The sequence below is a fragment of the Colobus angolensis genome, unplaced genomic scaffold, assembly GCF_000951035.1.
Source record: "Colobus angolensis palliatus isolate OR3802 unplaced genomic scaffold, Cang.pa_1.0 Scaffold243, whole genome shotgun sequence".
In the NCBI taxonomy this organism is placed as follows: Eukaryota; Metazoa; Chordata; class Mammalia; order Primates; family Cercopithecidae; genus Colobus; species Colobus angolensis.
In genome coordinates, this window is record NW_012115633.1 from 807,972 (window position 1) to 823,351 (window position 15,380).

At 37.6% G+C, this 15,380-nt stretch overlaps 1 protein-coding gene across 2 annotated transcripts in view; it reads right to left on the minus strand.

Annotated features, from left to right (window-relative positions):
* SNTG1 (syntrophin, gamma 1) overlaps window positions 1-15,380 on the minus strand; it is an 893,287-nt gene that overhangs the window by 620,877 nt on the left and 257,030 nt on the right. For both annotated transcript variants that reach the window (XM_011945675.1, XM_011945673.1), the window contains one exon: window positions 6,964-7,038. The gene's annotated coding sequence lies outside the window, so the exon portion shown is untranslated. The remainder of the gene's footprint in view (window positions 1-6,963; window positions 7,039-15,380) is intronic.

Consider the following 15,380-nt stretch of genomic DNA (forward strand, 5'->3'; position numbering starts at 1 on the left):
TCCCTCCACACCCTTGCCAACACCTCTCACATCTTGTCATTTTTATTATAGCCATCTTAACAGATGTAAAGTGATATCTTACTGTGATTTTTATTTGCATTTTCCTGATAATTAGTGGTGTTTAACGCCTTTGCATATGTATGGTTATTTGCATGTCTTTCTTGGAAAAATGTCTATTCATATATTTTGCCCATTTTTAATTAGATTACATTTTTCCTTTTAAGTTGTGGGAATTCTTTATGTATTTTGCATATTAACTTCTTATCAGATATATAGTTTGCAAATATTCTCTCCGAGTCCATAGATTACCTTTTTATTGTGTTGATTATTTCCTCTGCTGTGCAAATGTTTTTTAGTTTGATAACTAATGTTTATGGATTGAAAGTTTTAATATTTTTAAAATGTCAAATACTGCCTAAAGCCATGTACAGACTGAATGCAATCTCAGTCAAAATTTCAATGGCATTTTTCACAGGAACAGAAAAAACATTCTAAAGTTATACGGAATCATGAAAGATTCAAATAACCAATGTGATCTTGAAAACTGAAAACAGAGTTTGGGGCATCATATTTCCTGATTTCAAATTACATGACAAAGCTACATTAAAAAGAACAATATGCTACTGGCATAAAAATAGACACATAGACCAATAGAACAGAGTAGAGAGCCCAAAAATCAATCCAAGCATACATAGTCAACTAATTTTGGCAAGGCCACGAAGAAGAGACAATAGCATTAGGATAATTGGAAATTAGTACTCAAAAGAATGAAACTGTACTCTTATATAACACACAAAAATCAACTCAAAATAAATTGATGATTTAAACATGAGATCTGAAGCGGTAAAATTTGTAGAAGAAAACATGGCAAAAATCTTCTTGATATTGATCTTAGTAATAATTTGTTTTGAATATGACACTGAAATCTCAGGCAGCAAAAGCAAAAATAAGCAAGTGTGACTACATCAAAATAGGAAACGTTTTAGTAACAGAAAGTGTGTCTTTTTGGCAGAATGTCACACAGAGATAACATCAGGGAGAAAGGTGAGATTATAGGATGAGGCAATTACATATCTTGATACGATAAAGAACAAAAATAACGAACAGAACATGCATAAGAAGGCTGATAGAGCCGGTGGTTATAGAATTCTTGGACACTTGGAAGTTCAAGAAGAAAGACATGGAAAACTGTAAGTTTGAATTTTGCAGATAAATAGAGGAAGATATTGACTAATTAATACTGAGACCTGAGGAAGAGACTTCATATTGTATCTTCTCTTTATAATTCATTGTATTCATTTGTATTGTCTAAAATGGCCTTTCCCAATTTCAAAACTAACGTGTTAGATAACCTCCCACAGTTTTGTAAAGTATCCGTGTGTGTGTGTGTGTGTGTGTGTGAAGAGAGACAGAAAGCGACAGGGAAAAAAAAAAAACAAAAAAGAGGAAGAGACCGGAAGAAGAAAATGAGGAATGGAAAGAGGAAGAGGTAGAGGAAGGAGAAGACAGCAGTGGCGAAAAAGAGAATGCCAAATGATTCTGCCACGTTGGAAGACAACTTTGCCGTTCCTTATAGAGCTTACCACCTGATGCAGCAGTTATGCTACTAAGCATTACCCATTGATTTGAAAGCTTATGTAAGGTCTGAATATTTTTGTTGCAGCTTTATTTGTAACTGCCTTCAGAAGATGAATGAATAAATAAATCGGGTATACCACAGAATGGCATATTATTAGGAAACAAATCACCTATCAAACCACCAAGAGACATAGATGAATCTAAAATGCATATTGTTAAGTGAAAGAAACCATTCTGAAAAGGCTATCATCTACTGTAGGATTCCAATTATGTGACAATTGGGAAAAGGCAAAACGATAGAGACAGTGAAAAGATCAGTGGTTTACAGGGGTTCAGGAATGAGGAGAGTTAAATAAGAGAAGCACAGGGATTATTTTTGGGTGGTGAAACTCCTCTGTGTGACACTGTAATGATGGTTCCATGATATTATGCGTTTGTCAAGACCCATAGAGCACTATAACACAAAGCACTCATATGACTGTATGCAAATTAAAACAAATATGTGTTAAAGAGGTCAGAGCATTCAACTAAGTGTGGGGCTGTGTATGCAGGGGCCCTATAAGGCTCAGTCAGTTTTTGTTTCCATGAAGCCAGCCCACTCCTCTTTCATTTGTCAATATTTGCCTCTTAACATTTGCCCCTGAGCTTTTTGCTGGGTGTAGCCAACCTCTCTGAGCAAACCAAGGTCTCTGTGTGTCCCGCGGGGTTGGAGCAGACACTGCACAGCTGTGACAGCTCCTCCATGGGAATAGTTGAGACTGAACTGAAGATTGGCTTTTGCATCCAGGACAGAGGGAGGCAAGCAGGGAAGTTCAGGAATGAGGCACTGACTGCAGCTGACACATGGTAACCATGGGGTAGTGAGAGCCATCACTAGGGGTATTCCAGCCTGAAGGCAAGGAAAACTCCTGAAATTTGGAAAGAAGGCAGGACTGAGCAGATGTGGAAAGTCATATGAAAAAGAGGGCCCCACACTTACAGGAAGACAGTACCTCTCTCCACCATTTCAGCTGCCATGCTCCAGAGCTTCTGCAATTCTATTCTGCAGCTTTTACAGTATAAGCAGCATTTAACACAACAAGATTTATGAGAATAATTTTTGAGATTTGTTTGTTTTACCTTATATTACCAAATGTGTCTGATGGTGACCTAAAGATTTTCCTGTGACTCTACTTCACAGACAGACACAAATACAGGCCCACACTGTTAGTCCTGAGAGGACGCCAATGGCCTTTCCCTGCACACCATGGTCCCACCTTCTCTTGACTGAACAGGGAGAGATGGAATCACCAAACTAAAGCAACCTAGATTAATCTGCCCATGAGGAAAAGCAATTCTGAGAACTTGAGAACTTCCAGAAGTCCCCTCATACCACTAGGGTAGACAATACTAACAATAAAAGGGAATATTTTTAAGTGTAGCTAGACTTTCCTCAACTAAGAGAGTCTTTGAAATGCACAAAATGGAGCTACAGAAATGTTCCCTTCAGTTGATCAATTTTTCTGAAATGTTCATTTGGACCTTATACATTGTGGTACAACAGTTAATCCTGCGATCACAAGGAGAAACTACAGTTTCTTCCCTCTTGTATAACTTTCCTGGAAACATAAAACAAGCAAACAAATGCAAGTCAGTGTGTTTTTTTTTCCAGTCTGGGGGAACCTCACTGCTATTAGTGCTCTGGCTGGGGACTTTACCTGCCTTCCCTACATGAAGCTTTTTCAGTCAGATCCAGGAAACAAGAGAAATGGGCAGTGGGTCCCAGTCAGAATGAATTCAGAAAGTTTCCCAGGGTATGAAGTCAGTACTGGGCTGAATGCTAAGCTTGCTTGCATTTGATCATGGTGTCATTTTATCTGTGACAGACAACACTAGAAATAGAGATGATTTCTGAGTGAAGCCAATGATTCTTCAATCACAAACTTGCCTAAGAATACTAAGAACTTGAACAATGATTCTGGCAGCACATGGGCCAATAGAAGTTGCGTCCTGTCAGCAGCTGCAACTTGTGACACAAAGAGGGGCAGGCCACTGCAGAAGGACTAATTGAAGTACAAGGACAGAGGCCTCAGACATCCCAAAGCACACAAAAGCAGCAAGAGAAAAAATAAAAATAAAAAAATAAAAATAAATTAAAAAATCTATGTATTAAAATATTAAGTATTGTTATTATACTCTTGTTACAGTAATTTTAAAAATACCCAGGAAGCCTGGGGCTGCCTCTAGCCAGGTAGAGAGGGTGGCGAGCACAAAGGGGCAGGGACCCAGCTGTGACACTTGAGGACACTCAGGCTCTCAGGGTTCCTTATGCTCCTGGGGCTATTTTCAACTCCAATGTGAAGTCAGCCTAGCTTTAAATGTGGGCAAATATGAGTATGAATTAAACAAGAAAAGGCAAAGAGATATATTTAAGAAGAAAGAGGACGGCTTGAAATGCATCCAACCATAGTTTTGAAAAATAACAAAATAGGCCAGGCGCGGTGGCTCAAGCCTGTAATCCCAGCACTTTGGGAGGCCGAGACGGGCGGATCACGAGGTCAGGAGATCGAGACCACCCTGGCTAACACGGTGAAACCCCGTCTCTACTATAAAAATAGAAAAACTAGCCGGGCGAGGTGGCGGGCGCCTGTAGTCCCAGCTACTCGGGAGGCTGAGGCAGGAGAATGGCGTAAACCCAGGAGGCGGAGCTTGCAGTGAGCTGAGATCTGGCCACTGCACTCCAGTCCAGGCGACAGAGCGAGACTCCGCCTCAAAAAAAAAAAAAAAAAAGAAAAGAAAAATAACAAAATATTAACACTTTTCAGGATTGTCAGAAGAAGGTGGTTTGAGAATGGGAATAGCCGCCCTCAAGTGAATTTCCATTATTTTCCTTACAACTGCCTTTCGCCATTTCTTCATGTATAACCTGTACTCTTACTGGGCTTTAGTCAGGATTTTCTGTGCATGATGCTTTGAAATCTTTGCACAGCAGTGGTGTGAAAGCATGCAGAGCGGCCCCTGGCACTTGGAAATTCTAAGAAGGGAATAAATGATCCCCTCTTGCACAGCAACAGCTTGACTACTGATGGCTAGCCCAGAATAATTCTGAAAGTTTCAGTTTCCATCCTTTGCTCTCTGTGCCCTTCAATTGATTCTTCCACAAGTGCTTCCAAATTAAAGATTGAAAAACCAAGGAACCACAGGACTCAAAGAAATATTAATATTCATCTAATCTGGAGGTTTGGGGAATGGGAATGGATTTAGGAGAAATGAAGACAGTGACAGAGCAGCCAAGTCCTAGATCACTCACTGCTGCTTCCATTAAAATGCTTCTTTTTCCCTCTTTTGTCTGTTGGATTCCCCTATGAGATTTTATGTGAAGCACATATTTAACTATGAAAAAAGGTCTAGCAATGAAAAATAACTTGAAAACTTTGGGTATATAGTGGCATTTATAATGCATTAGAAAGGGTTCTTTTTGCTTTGTGGAAAATGTGCTTTGGAAATTTCTGAGTTTACATGAATGATGAAAATACACTGTGTAATTTAAAGATAATTGTTTAACACTTTTACACTGTTGGTGGGAGTGTAGATTAGTTCAACCATTGTGGAAGACAGTGTGATGATTCTTCAAGGATCTAGAACCAGAAATACCATTTGACCCAACAATCCCATTACTGGGTGTATCCCCAAAGGATTACAAATCATTCTACTGTAGAGACACGTGCACACATATGTGTATTGCAGCACTATTCACAATAGCAAAGACTTGGAACCAACCAAAACATCCATTAGTGATAGATTGCATAAAGAAAATGTGGTACATATACATCATGGAATACTATGCAGGCATAAAAAAAGAATGAGTTCATGTCCTTTGCAGGGACGTGGATGAAGCTGGAAGCCATCATTCTCAGCAAACTAACACAAGAACAGAAAACCAAACACCACATGTTCTCACGTGTGAGAGCTCAATAACAAGAACACGTGGACACAGGGAGGGGAACGTCACACACCAGGGCCTGTTGGGAGTTGGAGTTGGGCCAAGGGGACAGAGAACATTAGGACAAATACTTACTGCATGTGGGGCTTAAAAGCTAGAGGATGGGTTGATAGGTGCAGCAAACCACCATGGTACATGTATACCTACGTAACAAAACTGTATGTTCTGCACAGGTATCACAGAACTTAAAGTAAAATTTTTTAAGAAGATAATTGTTTAAAAATCTACCTGAATAATTTTAGGGTCAGATTGGGTGAGGGAAATTAGTCTATGGGCAACCCATTCCCATGTACATTCCACGACAAGAAATAGCACAATGTGGCTTCCATGCCTAACAGAATAGGTAGCAAACAGGACAACTTTGAGGCCTAATTGCCTAATCCTCAGTGCCTCTGAACTTGCCATAGCCCTTGAAAACCCAGCCTAGAAATCTCTTAAAATAGACAATCTGCATGGCTACATAGTTATAAAATTTCATGGTTTTTATAACACGTGATACACTCAAAGATTCTTGTCACTTCTATACTACATTTAAGTATAATTGAATACATAAATATGCACACAATATACTTTTCAGTACTGGCACTCATTGAAACTTAACAGATATCAGTGAGTTTGATGATTCTTACTAAAACCAAACTATAAGTCCTTGGACTGCCAGGACATAAGCTGTCAAAAATACTGTGACAGCTTATTATAAAAACAGATTTAGTGACTTCGATCCTAACCTTTTCTAGCCAGGTTCACCTCCTTCCAACAAATAGTGTATGATTCCTTCCTAAAGTTAACACTTATTCTACTACAAGGTCATTGATCCACCTGCATCATACATGCTGACTCACACTCCCTTCCTGAAGGCATTTGATTCATTGTACTAATTTCACCTCATTCACTCATTCCTCTGAACAAACAAAAGAGAACGTGACAGTCCATAGTCACTCTGCCAAGCACTGCCCCCTGCCCCCTCCTTGTTGAGTGTCTAACCTTCTTAGGAAATCACACCTCACTGAAATGTATAACTCCAGTTACCATCTTCATGAGGAGACACTGACCCCTCACCTAATAAAGGGTGTTTTAGAAAAACTAAATTATTTTTCTCATTCCTATAAATAGTATTTATTAAAGAAACAACACAAATCAACACAGCTGTTTAAATAAATATTGTGGAAAGACACATCCAAATGCTGTGTAACTGCAATTAAACATTGAGATATTTCTGAATATTTCTACTCCTTCCATAACAAGAGGTTTTGTTTTCTATGTCAATTTTTAAGAACAGAGAAAGAGGCTTCAAAAAGATTAATATCAAAGAAAACAATTGTCTCTTAGAAGTGTAGACAAATACAGTTGATTTTTTCCCACTAATTTACGCATGATACATTACTGCAAAGTAATGGTCTTACTTGAATTCAGGTAGAGCAATATTTTTCTTTTGCTGGGGTCACTTCTCGGGCAATCTCAACATTCTGGAGAGCAGTCTAGATGCAGAAATAAAAAAAAATAATAAGTCCTATGAGCATTCAAAAATAGAAGTGATGAAATCTACACACTGAAATGTATCTACTTTCCCCATGAGGAAGACAAGCCTGCTAGTTACACTTAAATCATACACAATTTTCCACACTTTCTTGTCAATTTCTAGGAATAGCTCAAATCCCTGTAAATTATCGAGAGAGGAAGTGAGGTAATATTTTCCAAATGACTAATGCCACAAGATTAAGTTCTGTGGAATACACTTAGGGGAAATTGACTTCAAAAGGAGTACCAGAGGATATTTGGTAATCTGCCCAAAATTTCATCTGCCAGTAGGTAGCACTTGGATCCAAATTTAGAATGAGACTCCAAGTTTAAATTAGTGACAATATGTAAAAGCCTTCATCGTGAGGAATAGTCTATTGATTTAACGCCAAGAAGTGACAACGTTTTTATGAAACTTAGCTATTAACTCAGTTTTATTTTGGGGGGCAGGCTGATCCCTTAAAACATTGAAGGCTTGAACAACAGATTGTTAATTCTAGAGGCTAGAGAGATGCTTCTGCCTTTGTCATTTAGTTTTTAATGACCTCGTTTCTGATACTTGGCCCCTCATGAACTCAACTGTAGTTTTGAAAATACTGTACTTTAATAAATGAAATGTAGGTGAGATGTCTATATTTAATAGAGAAGTGGTTATCAGAAGTCCCAGGGTGATGAAGCTGGCTGCATAAGCGTTGCTTCTATAGTTTATTGAAAATAATAATATATTTATAACTGAGGAGATAGGGTTCAATTCTGATTCTGAATGAGATTCAGATAGAGGCCTACATATATGCATTTTAAAGAAGCTCCCTCAAAATCTGAAGCATAGCTAAGCTGAGAACCCTTAACTAGAGTAAAGCTTTTGAGACATGCTAGGAATAATTCTTGGATGGTGTGATGGTTAACACTAAGTATCAACTTGATTGGACTGAAGGATGCAAAGTATTGAACCTGGGTGTGTCTGAGAGTGCTGTCAAAGGAGATTAACATTTGAGTCAGTGGGCTGGGAAAGGCAGAGCCACCCTTAATCTGGGTGGGCACAATCTAATCAGCTGCCAGCGTTGCCAAGATATGAAGCAGGCAGAATACCATGAAAAGACTAGACCGGCTTAGTCTCCCAGCCTACATCTTTCTCCTGTGCCAGATGCTTCCTGCCCTTGAGCATCCAGCTCCAGATTCTTCAGCTTTGGGACTCGAACTGGTTCTCTTGCTCCTCAGTTGGCAGGCAGCCTACTGTGGGACACTGTGATTGTGTGAGTTAATACTACTTAATAAACTCCCATTATATATATATGTAATATACATATATATTTCCTATTAGTCCTGTCCCTCTAGAAAATCCTGACTATTACAGGTGGCCCCCAGATTCTTGCCCCTAAAATGCTCCTTGGCTGTGGACTGGACTTCTGGCAGTTGTGGCTTTCACTCCTGTGATGAGATTCTATCAGATGACAAAAGTGGAAGGATTATGTGGCTGTCATCTCCCAAATTAGCCAATTTTGAATTAATCAGTTTGAAGGAGATTATACTGGGTGGCCAGACTTGATCAGGTGGGAGCTCCTACAAAGGATCAGAGGTTTAAGCTGGGACAGATCCTCCCGTGCCTTTGGAAGAGGGAAGCTGCCCTGTGGAGATGGTTGCATACCCAAGTCCTCCAGGAGGCGGCCACCAGGAACCCGGAACAGCCCTTGGCCAGCACGCAGCAAGAATGTGGGGACCTCAGTCCTAGAAATGCAAAGAACCGAATTCTGCCGCAAACCTAAACAAGTTTGGTAGAACCCCGGAGTTCCAGATGTGAACGCAGCCTGAATGACACTACAATTGTAGCCTTGTGAGACTGTGCATAGAATCAATCTGCATATGTCGTGCCTGCACTTCTAACTGTGGAAACCATGAGGAAACAAAGGAGTACTATTTTAAATGACTAAGTTTGCTACATGTTTTTATGCAACAATAGATAACCAATACACGAGATAAGTCTTATGCCTCACTCTGTTGTTATTGTATCCCCACATGTCATGCATGTAATTCCATATTTTTTTTAATTTATATGATAAGGAGTTCAGAATTAGATATTGTGTCAAAATAATGTTAATTGCACTGGAATAATTATCATATCTTTAAGTGTTTTCACAGGTTGTTTCCTTAGTTATTTTATGTGAAATAATTTTAGACTAATCTGTTTTTCTCCATTTATTTATTATTTTATATAGATGTATTTGATGGATTTTATTTATGAAATAATAAATATACATTAAGCCTCTTGAACTAAAAAAAATGTAACCTTGTACCACAGGACCAATGTTGAGGTGTGAAAGTAGGAACATTAGTTAAAGAACAACATGCTATCCTCACTGAGGCCGGTCTACTCCTGGTCTCTATAGCCACAGAGGTGAGCGGACATTAGAACTAGAATACAAGGTTCAAAGTACCACTCTTACAGCCCCAGGTGCAAATATGAAGAGCAAAAAGGGAAAGGAAGCTTGATGAGTCTAGCTAGATGAGTCTTCTGTTTACATATTTACCACCCTCAATTCCACGATTACCCATTTATTTTCACTTCATTATTATTTTTTTACAGATGGGGTCTCACTCTATCATCCAGACTGGAGTGCAGTGGGTGCAACACTCAGCGCATAACTCACTGCAGCCTCTAACTCCTTGGCTCCAGTGATCCTCCTGCCTTAACCGCCCAAGTAGCTGGGATTACAAGTGCAAGCCACAAAACTCGGCTCCTAGTTGAGACCTCTGCAGAGGCTTTAATGTAACACCGTGAGGGAAATGAAGACGTCAAATAAAAACCTCAAACCAAAACACAGACAATCCAAAGAAGAGTTCACTACAGCTAATGAAGTAAATAAAAATCTAAAAATGGTAGGTTAATCAATGTATTACTTAACAAGGAACTAGAAGAAAGGAGAGATTTTAAGTTTCTATCCAACCGGAATATATGAGGCAAATAAGAAATACCAGGGCTCTTGCCACCATGTCCTTCCCAGTTCTGAGCTCCCTAAGAGTGGGCCGTCTTCTCTCTCCCTTTCTAGGTCTTTGTATGTTTTTCTCTATGTGATGTCCAAGACATTAAGTTGCATTTAAGTGGGAGGAAGAAGCAAAACTGCTTCTTCTCCAGTTTTGTCAGAAGCAGAAGTCGAACTTCATTTTTGACCTAGGAATTTAACTGGAAAATTTAAGTATAAAACATAAGAGTATACATGTGAGTTTTAAAAATACATTATTGATGTCAGTTATTCAAAGTGTCTTTTAATATTGATAAATTCATACTGCATGCACTATGATGTCTTTTTGTGAAATAAATTATTATTCACTGTAATTATTCAATGAAATTATTATTCATTGAAAACCCTCAAATACAAATATCACTGAGGAAAACAAATTCAATTGTAAATGACAAAGATGGAAAAGTTTCAGAAAGAAAATAAATGTTTTAAAACACTCCTCATCTATATAAAAATATGAAACAATCACTCTGCCTGGCATATTATTTAGTAAGTTAAATATCTTAGTTGTGATGGGAGTTTCACAGAAATATACATATGATAAAATGACATATACACACAAACGAGTGCACGTGTAACCAAATAACTCTGTGGGTTGTACCAAGGTCAGTTTCTTGCTTTTCATAATCAGGTACTGCAGTTACGCAAGATGTTAAATTTGGGTGAAGCTGGGTGAAGGGTACACAGCATCTCTCTGTGTTTCTTTGCAACTTCCCAGAAATTACAACTAATTAAAATCTTAAAAGTTTCTTAATGTGGGGAAAAGAAAGAGAGATCAGACTGTTACTGTGTCTATATAGAAAGAAGTAGACATAAGAGACTCCATTTTGTTCTGTATTTGAGATGCTGTTAATCTGTGACCCTACCCCCCACCTTGTCCTTGCGAGAGACATGTGCTGTGGTGACTCAAGGTTTAAAGGATTTTGGGCTGTGCAGGGTGTGCTTTGTTTAACAAGTGCCTGAAGGCAGCTTGCTGGTTAAAAGTCGTTACCATTCTCTTAATCTCAAGTACCCGGGGACACGTACACTGCCAAAGTTCGCAGGGACCTCTGCCTAGGAAAGCTAGGTATTGTCCAATGTTTCTCCCCATGTGATAGTCTGAAATACGGCCTCGTGGGAAGGGAAAGACCTAACCGTCCCCCAGCTTGACACCCGTGAAGGGTCTGTGCTGAGGAGGACTAGTACAAGAGGAAAGAAGGCCTCTTGGCAGTTGAGATAGAGAAAAGCATCTGTCTCCTGTCCATCCCTGGGCAATGAAACATCTCGGTGTAAAACCCGATTGTATGTTCTGTTTATTGAGAAAGGAGAAAACAGCCTTAGGGCGAAAGATGGGACTTGCTAGCACAAGGCTGCTCTTTATGCACTGAAAAGTTTGCATAAAGCTTGCATATGCATATTAAGGCGCAGCACTTTTCCTTAAACTAATGTCACAGAGATCTTTATTCACATGTCTTATTGCTGACCTTCTCCCTACCATGATCCTATTATCTTGCCACTTCCCTTTTCTAAGATGGTAAAGATAATGATCAATAAATACTGAGGGAACTCAGAGGCTGGTGCCGGTGTGGGTCCTCTGTATGCTGAGTGCCGGTCCCCTGGGCCCAGTTTTTCTTTCTCTATACTTTGTCTCTGTGTCTCATTTCTTTCCTTAATGTTCCACCTAACGAGAAACGCCCACAGGTGTGCAGGGGCAGGATAATAGGATCATCGTCCACCCCTTCACTTAAAAAGTAAAGGAAATGTTGAATATAACTTCAAATAGTGTTATCTCTTAAAGGAAAATAGAATAAAATACAAATATAGTAAAAATCATGTGTACTACAGTTGTCATGCTCCACTTCTTACATTGGGTAATAGATTCACAGATTCTTATGGTATTAATATGCTTTATATCATATATAAATACACAGACACATATATATACACACATGCATATACATGTATACACACACATATGTGTTAAAGTTTTGTTTTTGTCAACTGTTATACTAAAGTAAAACAAGCAAAATGCATCTTATACTATATCCTCTGTTTATGTATTTTTGTGTGCATATATTCAGATGAGAGGTACATATTTTCTTTCCTTTACTGTTAGACAAAAAGAACAAATTGTTCCTTAATGGCAATAATAAAAGGAATGGAATGATTTGGTCTTAATAGTATATCTACAATTTGTGGCCTTATTTACATTTGATTGTCTTTATGTTAACAATGTAAAGTGGTTTGTGTTTGTATGAAGTATGTAACAATAGAATTAGTAGCTGGGAATTATAATTTTTCACAAATATGATCATTTCTAAAGATGTGTAGATTTTTTTCAGGAAGTTGGGAAATATTAAACATTTTAGAAAAAGGTTACTAAATCATTTAACTTGATTAAGTTTTATTATACAAATTAAGGGAATTGTAATTAAATTATATTTTTATATTTTAATAAGAGAAAGCACAAGAAGTAGCCACATAACATCAAATTATAAGTTCAAATTTAGATTCCTTCATTAAGTAATCATGTATTTTATAACAATACTTATCTAAGGTAATTTTTAAATTATTAGAAAAAAATGATATGCAAACTAATTAATGGCTTTTCTAAATTTTTCTCAAAATAATACTTGAGTGAAACAAATTGACTTTTTTCCTTTCTTTCTTTCCTTTCCTTTCCTTTCCTTTCCTTTCCTTTCCTTTCCTTTCCTTTCCTTTCTTTCTTCCTTCCTTCCTTCCTTCCTTCTTTCTTTCTTTCTTTTTTGAGATAGAATCTTGCAAACTTGCCCAGGCTAGGGTACAGTGGTGTGATCATGACTCACTGCAACCTCAACCTGCCAGGCTGACAGGATCCTCCCATCTCAGCTTCCTGAATAGCAGGGACTACAGGCACATGCCACCATGTCTGGCCAACTTTTGTATTTTGTGTTTTCTTTTGTAGAGATGAGGTTTTGTTCTTTTGCTCAGGCTGATCTCAAACTCATAGGCTCAAGCAATCTGCCTGCCGAGGCCTCAAAAAGTCCTGGGATTATAGGCATGACCCACCATGCTTGGCCAAATATACTTTCTTATCAGGACTATTACATATAATCACGGTCCAGAGAGGTCAATGTTATTTGAAGGAATGTGATATGAGAGGTTTTATATATACTAGATTTAATACCTGAGTGACATATAGGAAAAGTTGGTTTAGAAACAGACTCTTTTGCTTTCCTAATTTCAAAGATATTTTTATTTAGCATAATTGGATGGCATTTAAGTTATAATGCGTCTTTAGGTTCAACTAGTAATGCCTATTGGTTATATGACAAATGTATGTATAGACATATCTCTTGATATTTTTAGGAAACACTAAGGTTTTCCAATGTAGGGTTTCTGTAATGATCTGAAAATTATAGTTGTAAATCACTGAAAAAGGAAAATAAAAATGACATGGCCATAATGGAAGCAATTTTCAAGCAGATAATATGCAGAACATGGTAGATGAGTGTCCCTGGCTGAGGATGATGTAAATTAATTGCTTCACTTAGTTAAGTTAAGCAATATTAAGTAAATTGTACTCTTTCTATATATAAAAGCTCTATTTGGAGATGAGTACAAGGATGAAAAAACTCTACAGCAAACATCAGTATACAGGACACAAAATAATTTTTGGATACACTTGGACATTTTCCTGATTCTTGCTTGAATAAATCACTACTTGCAAAAATAATTTCTGTACATCCATACATCAGTTTGCTAAAGCCTCATTCCTGTCACTGACTGCACTGTGATATAGAAAATTAATCTTTTCTTCACTCAGACAACTTGCTAGAGCAAGGTAAATGGGAATTTCTGCCTGGGGATGGAGACTAAACTTTAAGTTAAACTGACCTCACTTAATTAAATCGAGCAATATTAAGCCAATTGCTCTCTTTTCAGTAAGCAAAGCTATGTCTGTGAAGCTCATCAAAGCAGAACTCAACACTGCTCTGTCCAATATTATAAACACCTGACACCAAACTCAACATTTATGTGTGTGTGTGGGAGACAAAAAATTATTTTTACTTCTGGGGAGGGGAAAGCATAGTTTATATGGATTAGAGTCACTATTGTCTTAATTTATGACATACATAAAATATGCTAAAAGCAAATTTAAAAACCTATAAATAAGGGATGGCTTATTCTTTGACCATAATGTTTAGAGTAATACTCAAAAAAATGAACTTTATCTTCTGATGTTGTATAGTCATGCCATTTAATAAAGTCATGGAGCATAATAAGTATTTAGTAATAGAATTCTTAGTTGGAGATGATATTTTTTTCCAAACAGTTTCCAAACTGTTGACATAAGAGTTGCATATTTTGAAGAGTTACTTCTATTTACACATTCACTGCATGTTTGAGTGTATATTAGGGACTTTGTAGTTTTCTAGGGTCTGTGAATGTAGCAGGGAAATAAAACAAGGGACAAATAGATAAGTGAAATTTATATTATGACATGTAATAATTTGTACGCACAAAGAGAGTTGCAACCAGATATCCCGTAGTAATTTAAAATGTGTTCACTAAAAATTATCTACTTAAAAACCTATCTACTTTTAAATATCTTTTGATTTTGCAGAACCAAACTATCATTTCAGTCAGATTTTCTGATAGAGCTTTAAATGAATAAGCACCAGTAAAGAAGGTTTGCGGTGTCATCCACTGTTCGTGCTTGTCAATGGAGAATTGCCAGTTCTCTGGAAAAAAGCAATCCCCTTTCAGAATTTCATACTGGAACAGAACATGTTCATATGCAAAGTTCTTTGTAACTGTGCATCATGCTGTACCAGCCATGGCAAAGCATCTGAATAGCAGCAGAGCAAAGTTCTGTTCTCCTTAACCATTTCAGACAAGCATTGTGAAAAATCAGCTTTCTGTTCATTTTTACTTCTGACCATAGTTTAAGCATATTGAGCAGGCCCATGATGATAGACCAAAAAAAAAGAATCTATGTCTTTCTATCAGGGTCTCTGAGATCAATAGGAACATTAAAATGGAAGAGAGACAAGAGGAAAAAGCAAACGAAAGAGGTAGATCAAACCCGTAGATTTCACTCTGTCAGTTCAATAATTTGCAGTGCTAAAGGCAGCAATTATAGAAATGTAGTCATTATCTTGAAAAGGTAGGATTCAACATAAGTGATTTTTTTGAATTCTTAAACTTGTCAGTTTGCATTTAGAATTTTAAACTACAATTTAAATAATCTATTATAAAAGCAAATTAATTTTACTAAAATAATTCCTGGGCGGAGTGCGGTGGCTCATGACTGTAATCCCAGC